This window comes from Microcaecilia unicolor, chromosome 9, assembly GCF_901765095.1.
Source record: "Microcaecilia unicolor chromosome 9, aMicUni1.1, whole genome shotgun sequence".
Classification (NCBI taxonomy): domain Eukaryota; kingdom Metazoa; phylum Chordata; class Amphibia; order Gymnophiona; family Siphonopidae; genus Microcaecilia; species Microcaecilia unicolor.
Window position 1 is genome coordinate 139782072 of NC_044039.1, and position 12347 is coordinate 139794418.

Here is a 12347-nt window from a genome sequence, read left to right on the forward strand (position 1 = left end):
TATCATGAAGGTTACACCATCGGGGCTGCTATATAAATTTGCTATACAATGAACATATATTGGCCCTGATCATCAGAAATATGTAGTAAGAGACCTTCTTAAAGATATAGTAGAACATAAAATAGTTAACTAGAGCATTTTACTGTTACACTTGACGCTGCCTGTATACTACAATCACTAAAGAACATAACATACATAGCACAACATGCCATATTCATTTGTGTAAATATAACATTACTCAAATTATAAGATTTCTCATTTATGTCTTACATTATTTAAAAATCATATTGTAAGAATTCATGAAAGCTTGGGCACTGCATTTCTTTGGCTGATGGGGCTTCGGCATCCCCACTAGCTGTTTAAGGTGGTGCTACAGGTTTGGAGGGGGCCAGAGTCCAAAGTGGAGGGCCCAGGCCCCAAGCCCCCCCCCCCCCCAATGGCTACACCACTGGGATTAGATATCAGTTCATCCTTATGGACAAAAGCTCTGTTAGTCTAAGCAGTTGAGAGAAAAGAGGGAGAAAGGATGAACGCTTTTGGCATAAATTACAATTTGATAGTCATAGGTGTTGGCGAGATGAGAGGCATAAAGGGTGTAATATGCAGAGATTAATGCATTCACTGACTAGGCCACAAAACTGTCGAGATTTGACTCTGTTTTCAACTCAATCACGAATGGTCTGTCTGATGTCTCCAGCCAGGATACTTTCCCATTTTGAGCTAGATTCTGTATATGGCGCCTGAAAAATCTGCGTGGAAAGAAATTTCACCTAGGTGTATTTTCTACAGTACACCTAAATTTCATTAAATAGACAAATTTCCATGTGGTATATAGAATATGCCAAGCGGCTCACCACTTGGTTGCGTCCATTTAGGCCATGTTTTACTTGGAGTAGATCCAGATGCCTAAACTAGGCACAGACTGGGTGTATTCTATAATAATGTGAACAGATTTAGAAACACCCATGATCCACCCCTTTTCAACTATGCAACTTAGAATTTATTCGCATCACGTTATAGAATAAATTTAGCAAGTTAACCAAGGTATGCACATTGTTATAGAATATACTTTGGTTTCCACACGGATTTTCAGACACCATATATAGAATCCGAGGGTTTATGTCTAAAGTTTGTAGTATATAGAATCATTTGAATGGAATATGTAAACTCACTGAATTGAGTGGTTCTATTGTGGATTCTCTTTGATCTGCATTTGCTCCTGTTTTGAGAGATCAATGGGATCATTTTCAAAGCACTTAGACTTACAAAGTTCCATAGGTTACTATGGAACTTTTTAAGTTTAAGTACTTTGAAAATACATCTCCATATATATCAGGTGGTGTGGCAGGTACATACAACTACTTTTAGATCCTTGCCTTGTTGTCTGCATTAAGTCAACAGTTACTCATATTGTGGACATTGTTCATCTGTTTATCTTTGTTTATATCTATCTTTCTAAATAGAACATGAACTATGATACGCATTCTGAAACATTCTTGTATCTGCCCAATTTTGAAGAATCAGAGGATTTTCTTGATGTATGTTCTTAATGACCTGCATCTTCTTTACCATCCTACTGCTAATCATTTCTACAGCCCTACAAGACGTATGCAGTGCTGTATACAAATATGTAAGAGGCAGTCCCTACTTGATAGAGCTTATAAACTACAATCCATGTCTGACAAAATTATTGGAAAGGATTGTTCATTTGCAGTAAGATTTGTGGACCAGTAAGCTTCTCTGGATCCTTATCAGCATGAATTTCGGTTGGGTTATATGGTGTTAAGACATTGTTAATACCTCTTTTTGATAAGTTATGGTACTGCTTTTCTGTTATTAACTGTCAGTGTGTCATCTGCATTTGATTGTGTTGACCATTTTGTTTTACTGGGGCATTTGCAAACTTTTTGGGCTTCAATAGTGTTGGCTTGGTTCTAATCCTGTTGAAAAACACCTGTTACAGATCAGCAATTTTGCTTTCTCTGCTAATAAGCAGGAATAAATCAGACTAAGCCTCAGCTGTGTGAGAGAGAATTGTTCCATTGTTGAGGAGTCACCTGCTCATATGGTTATGCAAAAACTGAATAATTTATATGGATAGATTATTCAGTACTCTTCAACCAAAGATACAGTCTCTGATGGAAAACTGGTCCAGCTTTTCAGATGCTCTCTACTGATGCAGATTTCAAGAGAACAAGGGTAGCAGATGTGGCTCTCATCTGGTGAAGTTTAACTCTGCTGATCAGAGAAATAGTAGCTTATTCTTAACAGAACTGGATACATGAAACCAGTCTGTCTGCTAGCGTACACTTTGCCACCAAAAGACCAGGTCTGTTAATGTCAAAGCAGACAAACAGTTGCATAGACTTTCTAATAAATTCTGTCCTCTTCAGGTAATATGTGAGAATTTGTCTGGAATCTATAACGTTCTATCACACTGGTGCCTAAGAAGCTTAGGCTAGATGTTAGGCAACATCATTTGTTCATTTGTGTGGAAGGACGTGAATATCTTTGAAAGGAACTTAACAGGCATTCGCAAGACAACCTTATTGAAATAAAGTGGACTATATGGTTCATATGTGACCATATATGGAAAGCTTGAAGTTTGGGCTGAGATATCCACTACTAGCATACATACTTTCCCTGTGATATAATATTAACCATGACGATTCAACTGTCTCAAAAAACTTGGTTGTTTCATGAGAATACAAAGTCTAGTATTTGTGCCCCATAGACCTGTTGGCTTTTGCATTAGAGACTTCATATGAAGAAAGCATCTCATGAATTTTGGAGACAACAAGAAACTGGGAAGCAAGTGCCCAATCTATTAAACATGATAGGCGGATAGGTTGCTGAGATGTGCCCCTGGCAGAAGACATTTGAAGTCCTCTGACAAAGGTCTTACAGATATTTAAGCGTAATACTTGGAATACACACTGAAGGTGTCTCATTTGTGCATGGAACACCGGATAAAATCCCTCCAATATCAAATATTACTTGCCACCATATTAAAAAAAAAAAAATCAAGGGAGGGAGATTGGACATGATAATTTATAACCGATCTCTGAAAATAATTTAGATCTTAAGGCTTTCTTGGAATCATCAAAGGATGAGGTGGCCATTCCCTCTTCTCTGATAGTTACAATGAAATTGAATCCTGACTTGGATTGGCTTTTGAAACTTTTTTTTTGTCATAGGAGCACCCATTTATTTCATAAATGTTACAATTTTTCCCAATATAGCTAAAGTCACTCAAATGACATAAGCAATTTCTAGTGATTCAACTATTTGATCTTGAGGCTTTTTTTTAAACTGAAGTTTCCTTGTAAATGTGTTATAAAATATCACGTTACTTTTTTAAAAATTTATCTCAATTAGTATTGTTCCCGATGGCCACTCCGAGGTGAGATCTGTAACCAATCTCCACCCAACTCTGGGCTAAGTCACCCAGCCATTTTGTTTTGGTTGGAAAGCAACAACAGGGCACCTAGTCCCTTGACGACAGCTCAGGACATCTCGGGAAGCCAATGGGCACCAGTGGACTGATGCAACACAACCAAGGGGAGCACCAGAAAGTCTCAACCTCATTGACCCCTGCGAGAAGAGAGCTCTGTGCCCAGCAACCCAGCCGCTTCGTTTTGGCTGGAAGGCAACGATAGAGCACCCAGTCCCTTCATGAATAGCTCGGGACTTCTTGGGAAACCAACGGGCACCAGTGGACCAAGGTGACAAAATCAAGGGGAACTCCACGCGGTCTTGACCTCATTAACTCTGGGAGAAGAGAACAAAGCAAAAAAAATGGTGAAAGGGTCAGAAACGCAGTGAACCGCCTGACCTGCCTGAGCTGAATCGGCAAACCAGGGGCAACCACCCCCGCTACCACAGAAGGGAGAACTGGTGAGAGATGGCAGTTGACAACAGGTGTTCCTGGGCCACGCCACCAGAGAAGCACCGACCCCTGCCGATCCACGCTCAAGCCCCCAAGGATCAGGAGGAGAACCGGGAGAGTAAGCGGCACCGAGCACACCTGTGACAATAAGCCAAGTGGAGATGACCCCTCCTGACCCACCTGAGAATTGCTCGCGGCACCAAAAGGTGACCCCCTGACCTGAATGGGGATTAGCTCGTGAAACCAGGGCTGCGCACTCCTACGACCGCAATTGCAAGCTATAAATATTTTATAACTGGCCATACCGTTAATTCGCAGATTGAGACAAGTAAAGGGAGAGACAGCTTCAGCCGGGAAGCACTGCCATCCTACTACTCAGAAGCACAGGGAAGCAGACTCCAGGTAAACAATGAGACCACACACTGCCTAACTCACTAAAGCACATACACTCGCACAAATACACACACACCAAAAAAAAATTTTTTTAAGAGATGAAAAAAAAACCCTACAGCCTCCTAAATGATTAGCTCACACCAACTAGACAAAACATAATAAATGAGAGACTGACCACATTGCACCCCTGCGTGATTTTTCCTATCCACTTCACCTACAATGAAGTGGACTCATTCTCTGCTTGGCCCTCCTGAGCATCATGATGGGCAACTTACATGAAAACGCCAGCACTAAACAAATTCCAGTAATCTGCGACTTACCTAGGAAGCCCAATACCAGTAAACCCACCAGGAGACACCTTCAAGAGAGTTCCGACACCTGGTCAGAGAGTCCCATGCCCGCTTCTGTCCACAGGCCGCTCACCAAGCGCTATGCTCAACACAATACACGATTTCTTCTGAACCTGACCAAGCAGCTCTCATGCTCAGTTCACAGGGCCCATCCAACTCCTGCACCAGCAATCTATATCAATGCAAGATCTATGGTGAACAAGACCTTACTAATAAGGGAATCACTTAGTAATTTCCTTATCCCTTATTTGTCCTGTTTGTCCAAATTAGATTGTAAGTTCTGTCAAGAAGGAACTGTCTCCATGTTTTTTTTTGTTACATTTGTACCCCGCGCTTTCCCACTCATGGCAGGCTCAATGCGGCTTACATAGGGCAATGGAGGGTTAAGTGACTTGCCCAGAGTCACAAGGAGCTGCCTGTGCCTGAAGTGGGAATCGAATCAGTTCCTCAGTTCCCCAGGACCAAAGTCCACCACCCTAACCACTAGGCCACTCCTCCACTCCTGCTGTAGAGTTTTAGTTATTAGGAATATAATAGGATATGCATACAATTAGACAACATCTGTCTCTAGCATTAGAAGAGACACTTTGGCATTTTTGCTGCTAGAGAACAAGTATATACAAGGTACTCTTGAGGTTGAAGGATTCTGCTGAGCACACCCAGCAGGTGATTTTGCTTCTTGGAAATGTAGATAGCTTGGATGGATATGTAAATGGACATATTAACAGTAATATGAACCTTACTCCTTGTTCGTTGATATTTTGACAAGGCAAGCTCCAGAGATTCCCCAGTGAAGCAGTTGAGCCCAGAACTATGGGTCCCAGAAGTCCTTGCAAGAATAAGAGAAGAGAGTAGTCCTAAAAAAATGGAATGGATTCCCAGCCCAAGCAGGGGGAGCAATGGCTCAAGGCAGGGTGAACCTGTTACTCCCTTCCCCACTAGAGGGAGAGGGAAGGATGAAGCTCAGTTTCCCTGGCTTCGCCATCAGTCTATAATTCCCCCAGCTTTGAGAAGGGGAGAGCAGAAATCCTGGAGGCTCTCGGTCACCAGGAGAGAGGGGAAACGAATGGAAAGAGATTCCATGGAGTATGTGGAGGAAGAAAGTAGCCTGCCACTACAGCTGCCTAAGGGAGAGGAGCCAGCTACCATGGAGGGGGAGAATTAAAAGGTTGCCCTGCCCAGCACGTGAAGGCAGTGGAGAAGGCCATATCGGGCGTGGTACCGAGAGGTGAGAGAAACTGCCAACCCTGCTCCTCACAGGGTTCCCTCTGTGCTGTGAAAAAGCAGGTGATTTGTGGTACTGGTTTGATGTGCAAAGACTGTCCATGCAGATTTGTTCTGAACTGTTGTGCTATATTGGAAGTGTGCTGAACTCTTAATAAACCCTTCTGAAGGAGGGGGAAGGGAAAGCTAATGCCCTAATAGAAGATCTGAGGTCTTGAGGAGCTGAGCGTTCGCTGAGGGATTTTAGGACCTGGACTGTACCTTTTTTTCTTTTGAAGATTATCTTATGAGGACTGTACCTTTTTCTTTTGAAGACTACATTAAGAGGGCAGTACCTTTTGTTTGAAGAATATATTATGATTTTGGGTACGAAATTGCCTTGATAATAAAATACATTGGTCCTGAGTCCCAGTATCAGCAGCATTCTGTCCTGAAAAAATGGGAGCCCCGCAGGCTTGCTGGCTCCACTCAAGAGAAAGGGAAAATGGGACTTGATATACCGCCTTTCTGTGGTATTTTGCAACTACATGCAAAGCGGTTTACATACATACAGGTACTTGTTTTGTACCTGGGGCAATGGAGGGTTAAGTAACTTGCCCACAGTCACAAGGAGCTGCAGTGGGAACCGAACCCAGTTCCCCAGGATCAAAGTCCCCTTACCTAACCACTAGGCTACTCCTCCACATAGAGAAGGAAGCGGACGCCCGCCCCCCCCCCCCTTTACAATATCAAACATTGCTCCCTAATTGTCCATTTAGATCATTACTTTTAGTGAAGGTTGTGCTCTTGATCTTGCATAATATTTTCTCCCTATAAATATTTATGTACCCTTTTTTTGTGGTTGTCAATTTGGATCAACATCAACTGTGAAGTTGTGTAAAGAAGGCATAAAAGATTTTTATTAGCTCAATTTTCTTTAGTACTCATTCACCCCTACTCTGTTTTTGTGCCTTAGTATACTAGTATGTATATATATATATATATATATATATATATATATATATATATATATAATATATATATATATACTAGTAAAGAAGGCCAGTTTCGGAGACCAATAAAACGGGCGCTAGCAAGGATTTCATTGTAGTGTGTATGTTTGAGAGAGTGTGTGTGAGAGTGATTGTGTGAGAGAGAGAGACAGAGTGAATGTGCGAGTGTATGTGTGTGACATAGAGTGAGGCTGTCTGTGTGAGAGTGTGCGGCAGGGGCCCCCCTCCGTCTCCTGCCCTCCTTCCACATTCCCCCTGTCTTCCCTCCCCTCCTTCCTTCCCGTCCCCCCTCTCCTCTTTCCTCCCCTCCCCCCTCCCAGTTTCAGGGTCGTGGGCTCCCCTCCCTCAGCCTTTCAGTGTCGTGGCCCGCCCTCCCTTCTTTTGTCACGTTCAAGCTGGCTCCCTCCCTCCCTCTGCCAGTTCAAGCTGGCTCCTTTCCTCCCTCCCTCCCACGTTCAGGCTGGCTGGCTCCCGCCCTCCCTCCCTCCCTCCCTCCGACCTTGTTTTTTTTTTGTAAACTGTACCTTTTTCAAAAGTTGTTGTGGCAGCATTGAAGGGCTTCTTAAAATGATTTATTTTTATTCTTTGTTGCTTTTTGCTGTGTGTAGCAGAGTCCAGCCAGCTCCCCTTCTGCTTTCCCCTTCTATTTCAGCTGTGGTCCCGCCCTCATTTCCTGTTTACGCAAGGGTGGGACGCTGATAGAGAAGGGTAAAGTTGAAGGGGAGCCGGTTGGACTGTGCTTCAGTCAGGTTAGTTTAATGATTTTAAAGCTATGGTTGTGCTGCAGGAAACAAAGGTGTCCTGTTGATGGAGATGAGGGAGTATGACAGGAGGGGGGATAGTATGGGGGTGTTTAACGGCGATGGAGGGGGGGGGGGGTAGGGGCTTGGGTGATGCGTCTGGGGGTGGGGCTTGGGCGGACCGTGTACTTGGAGGGAGAACTGAGTTTCTGGGAATTTTTTGATTCCGTTTGGCAGGGGGGGGTGGGGCGTTGTGTGGCTCAGAGGGTTCTGCTTTTGGTGTTCCGTTTTTGTGTCTCCTGTGGGTCCATTTGGGGGGGGGGGTCCTGTGTGTGTTTTCAGTCCCATGTTCAGGCTGGCTGGCTCACTCCCGCTCTCCCTCCGTCGTTTGGTGGCTGATGCGATTTGTTGAGTGTATTTTCTCCGCCCTTGACGTCATCACGTTTGATGCAAGGGCGGGGCAAACACTCATGGGCAAACTGTGGTTTCACCACCATGCATTTAGAACGTTGGGACTTGTGGAGGCTTCAGTAGAACGTTGGCGGTGCGTTTTATATATATATATATATATATATATATATATATATATATATATATATATATATATATGGAGGCTTCAGTACACACACACACACATATATTTGATTCCACCTTAAAGGATTCCAGTAATGATTATTTTCCAGCTAGTAAGAGGTTTAGAACACCCCCCCCCCCCCCAAAAAAAAAAAAATAATAATAATAATTTTTTTTTCAATTTATAAACTCCTAAAAATAGAAGCCCGAAATACAAGCAGTGGAAACTGTATGTCCTGGTTGTAATCCAAAAGGCATATCAAACTGTCTGAACAGACTATACAAGGCATGAAGCTTGTCTGGCAGAGGAAAGCTTTTACTTATTTTGTGTCCAGAAGTGTCTCAATGAAGGTTAACTTCTATGTGGAGGAAAAGAATATGAGGAGCTCCATAAAAAGTCTGAAAAGCAGGACATTGACCTGACAGCTGCTTGTTTACAGGATGCACAACATGAGATTTAATACACATAGCCAGTTCCCCTGAGTTAAACAAAATGCGTGAAATCCCTGAGGTCCAGAATGGGTCAGTCCTCAAACTTCTTTGGGATGAGGAAGTCTATAGAACAGAACCCCTGATTTCTCTCTTAAGATGGTACAGACTCTTGCACTGGACTGGAGAAGCAACTTGACCTCAACTTGAAGAAACTGGAGGTGTGCCCAATTTAACAGCCTTCTAGGAGGAGTAAAGAGAAACCTTAGCGCAATGCTTCTCAAGTCAGTGCTGGAGTGCCCCTTTTGCCACTCAGGTTTTCAGGATATTCACAATGAATATGCATGAAAAATATTTGCATACAATGCAGACAGTATGTGCAAATCAATCTCATGCATATTCTTTATGGCTATCTTAAAAACCTGACTGGCAAGGGAGAACTCCAGGACGGACTTGGGAAAACACTGTCATACAGGATATCCTGATTTTATAAGCTGAGTACCCAGAAATCTGTTATCTTCATCCATTCCTTGAGAAAGATGCACACACCTAACCACCCACAGGTGGGCTACAAAAAAAAAACCCAAAAAGTGTTCAAATGTTGCAGTCAAAAAGAGGAAAACTGCAAAAGGCCGAGATGGAGCCGTCTGACTTATGTGAGACTGGTGGGTTCACGCATAAATCTGATGCTGGATTTGTTGAGTTGGCCTTGCAGAGGGATGAAGCAAAGATACTTGCCTGTAGCACGTATTGTCCAAGAACAGGAGGGTTCATATTCTCACAAGTGGGTGACGCTGATCCGCGTCACCCGGTCTGGTTTTTGCCATAGTAAAAAAGAGAGCACTTTGTACAGTATACATATAATCTACCATACAAAGCTCAAGGGATATGATTCTTGCATAAAGCATAGATCCCTGGAAGGCTGCCTTCCCAAGATAGGGTATCTGAGTGGTTTCTGCACATCTTGGCTTTCTTCATAATTGATTTAACTACTACTGAAGTATGCGCTTTGTTGAAACCAGATATAGTCAGAACTTTTATATTTAAGGAAAAATGTGTTAAATAGTTGCTATACAGAAATCCTAGCATCTGTCAAATGTGGGCTGCTTGTTCTTGAAACTTTTAGTGGTTCTATAAAAACATCAGCAGTCTAAAGACATTTGACCTAGGCTTAAAACTCCTGCTAGAGAGGAAACAAATTTGTTTTGACTTTTTTTTTACACAATCTTGGACAAGAGACATCATAATGGCGTAAGTTTCTTGTAGAAAGAGCTGGATCAGAAGGAATGCCCATTGATATGTTCTCCCTGTCAGCGGAGGATCAATATTCATGTGACTGGGGTTCTTTGAAATCTCCCAGAACAATGTGGGAGTGTGCTGAAAGTGGAGGTGATGGCAAGGAAAGGTCCTCCTGTGACTCAAAATCCAATAAACACAAAAGGGAACTCAATGGATTCTGGGAAGACTGTACTCCACATTGCACTGGTGTACGTTTGGTGGACTGAATGTTTTAGCACAGGTTTGCACATATCCTGATGAGTGACTCTGGGCGTCTCCATGCAGTAGCCTTTTACAAAATTTTTTTTCTTATAGAAGGTGGTGTTGATTGCCATAACACAGGCAAGGATCCTGAAGACAACGACTCCTTTGACACCATAACCAAAAAAGTGAAGTTGAGGTTACTGGCTAGTGATTGAAGTTTGGATTTTTGCACTCTTAAGCAGACTCTACACTAAGCTAAACATAGTGCTCTGCACAGGTTATAGAAACAGAGGATATCTCTGCTTGTTCTACATCAGAAGAGTCTCTGTACTGAATTGTATGCTGTGCAGACTGATGGACTGAAGTGATGTTTGAGGGACCTGGTACCAAACATGATACAGGGATTCCTTCTAGACCAAGATGATAATGGTACTTAAATACAGACAATGGCCTGTCATGTTTATGGGCATTTGAAACCAGTGAACAGTGCTTAAAAGGCTGATTTTAAACCATATGCTTTTAGATGCCAATGCTAATCAGATTTGTACAGCACTGAAACAGTCTTCACTTCAGGTCAAGAAGTCTCAAGCCCAGATTTATGCCTTCTCTAAAGAGATGTAGTGAGTGTGACCCCTTTTCTTTACTTGAGGATTTTTCAAGCCATACCTTGAAGATATGGAGACAACACTGAAGGAAAAAAGCCTGCTAGATTACACAAAAACAGCCAACTTCTGGCTGAAAACATCTCTTGAATTTCAAGAGCTGCTTCACTGCATTGCTGAAGCCTAAAAAGGCAATCACACACAGCAATGTTCCTGTTGGTGAGTAGGCCCAAGCACTCAGTTCTAGGGCTTTATTATTACCTATTCTTCTTGAACAGGTAGAACAGGGTCTGAAGTCTATTTAACCTGTGCTGCTCCATGTTTGTCAAAAGTATTTTAACTAAACATTTTTTGTATTTTTTTAGGACGTAAAAGAAGAAAACAACAAAACCTAAGACGCAATAATCAAAACAATGTTGGTATTATGAGAAGCTGCGCAGAAAAAAGTTCCTCCACAAGATACCAGAGGTGCAAGAGTAATCTGAAAAAATATATTTATTCTCATCAAAAATTACCTAAATCCAATGAAGCTCAAATGTCACATCCAGAATTTCAAAATTAAATGAATCTTGAAAGCGTCTGTTTAAGCCATAGTACTGTTGAACATATCATAATTATAATCCATGCTCAAACTCAACCGACGGGACTTCGGTTTCATCAGCGTCAACTACAATACAGGCTTCAAATTTGAAAAACCTGTGTGTAAATCGGAGACCACTTCATGTCTCCAAAATGGCTTTATTATTACCTATTCTTCTTGAATAGGTAGGACAGGGTCTCAAGTCTATTTAACCTGTGCTGCTCCATGTTGTCAAAAGTATTTTAACTAAAAATATTTTATATTTTTTTAAGACCTAAAAGAAGAAAACAACAAAATCTAAGAAGCAATAATCAAAACAATGTTGGTAATATGAGAAGACCAGTCAAAATTTTCTGGAAAAGATATGTCTTAACACCCTTTCCACAGGATAGGGGAATAAATAAAGGAAACACCACAACTAAGGATTGCTGAAAGTAGAATGTGCCTTGTATCCTCTTAATGTAGACTTTTATACTAATTCTGAGCTCAGAGAATCAGAGGAAATCACTCACTTGTGTGCCCGATTCGATCCTGCTTGGCAATAGTGAACTTTTTATAACTTTGGCGACACACCGATGACATCACTTACTTTTATGGCCAATTTATCTTGTTTATCTATAGGGGAAATTATTGTATAGGACAGTACCTTAAATCTTTCAAATATAGCCTTTTAAAAAAAATTTTCATTTAAAGCCTTGTTTACTAAGCCGCACTGTAGGCGTGCTAAATTTTGAGAGTGCTAACACTAGACACATCCATAGGAATATATGGGTCTCTCTAGCGTTAGCATGCACTAAAAAGTTAGCGCACCTATAGCATAGCTTAGTAAACAGGACCCTTAAAATGTTTAAATGAAGTTCTATGGAATAATATATAATTACTATACAATAAAAAGAATTTAGTAATATTTTTATAACAGTGTATATTATTGTATCATGCATAACCTAACAGCCAATTAAAAACCGCTTAAAAAGGTAAGTTTTCAAACCTTCCTAAAATGAGAATGTTTTCACAATGATCTAATTTCGAATGGAAGTTCATTTCGAATAAAAGGAGTTTGATACATAAAAGAGGCATTACGACTGCTCCTATA

At 41.7% G+C, this 12347-nt stretch overlaps 1 protein-coding gene across 1 annotated transcript in view; it reads right to left on the minus strand.

Moving 5' to 3' along the window:
- The window catches only part of UBR1 (ubiquitin protein ligase E3 component n-recognin 1), a 718041-nt gene that overhangs the window by 418329 nt on the left and 287365 nt on the right, over window positions 1-12347 (minus strand). The window lies entirely within an intron of this gene.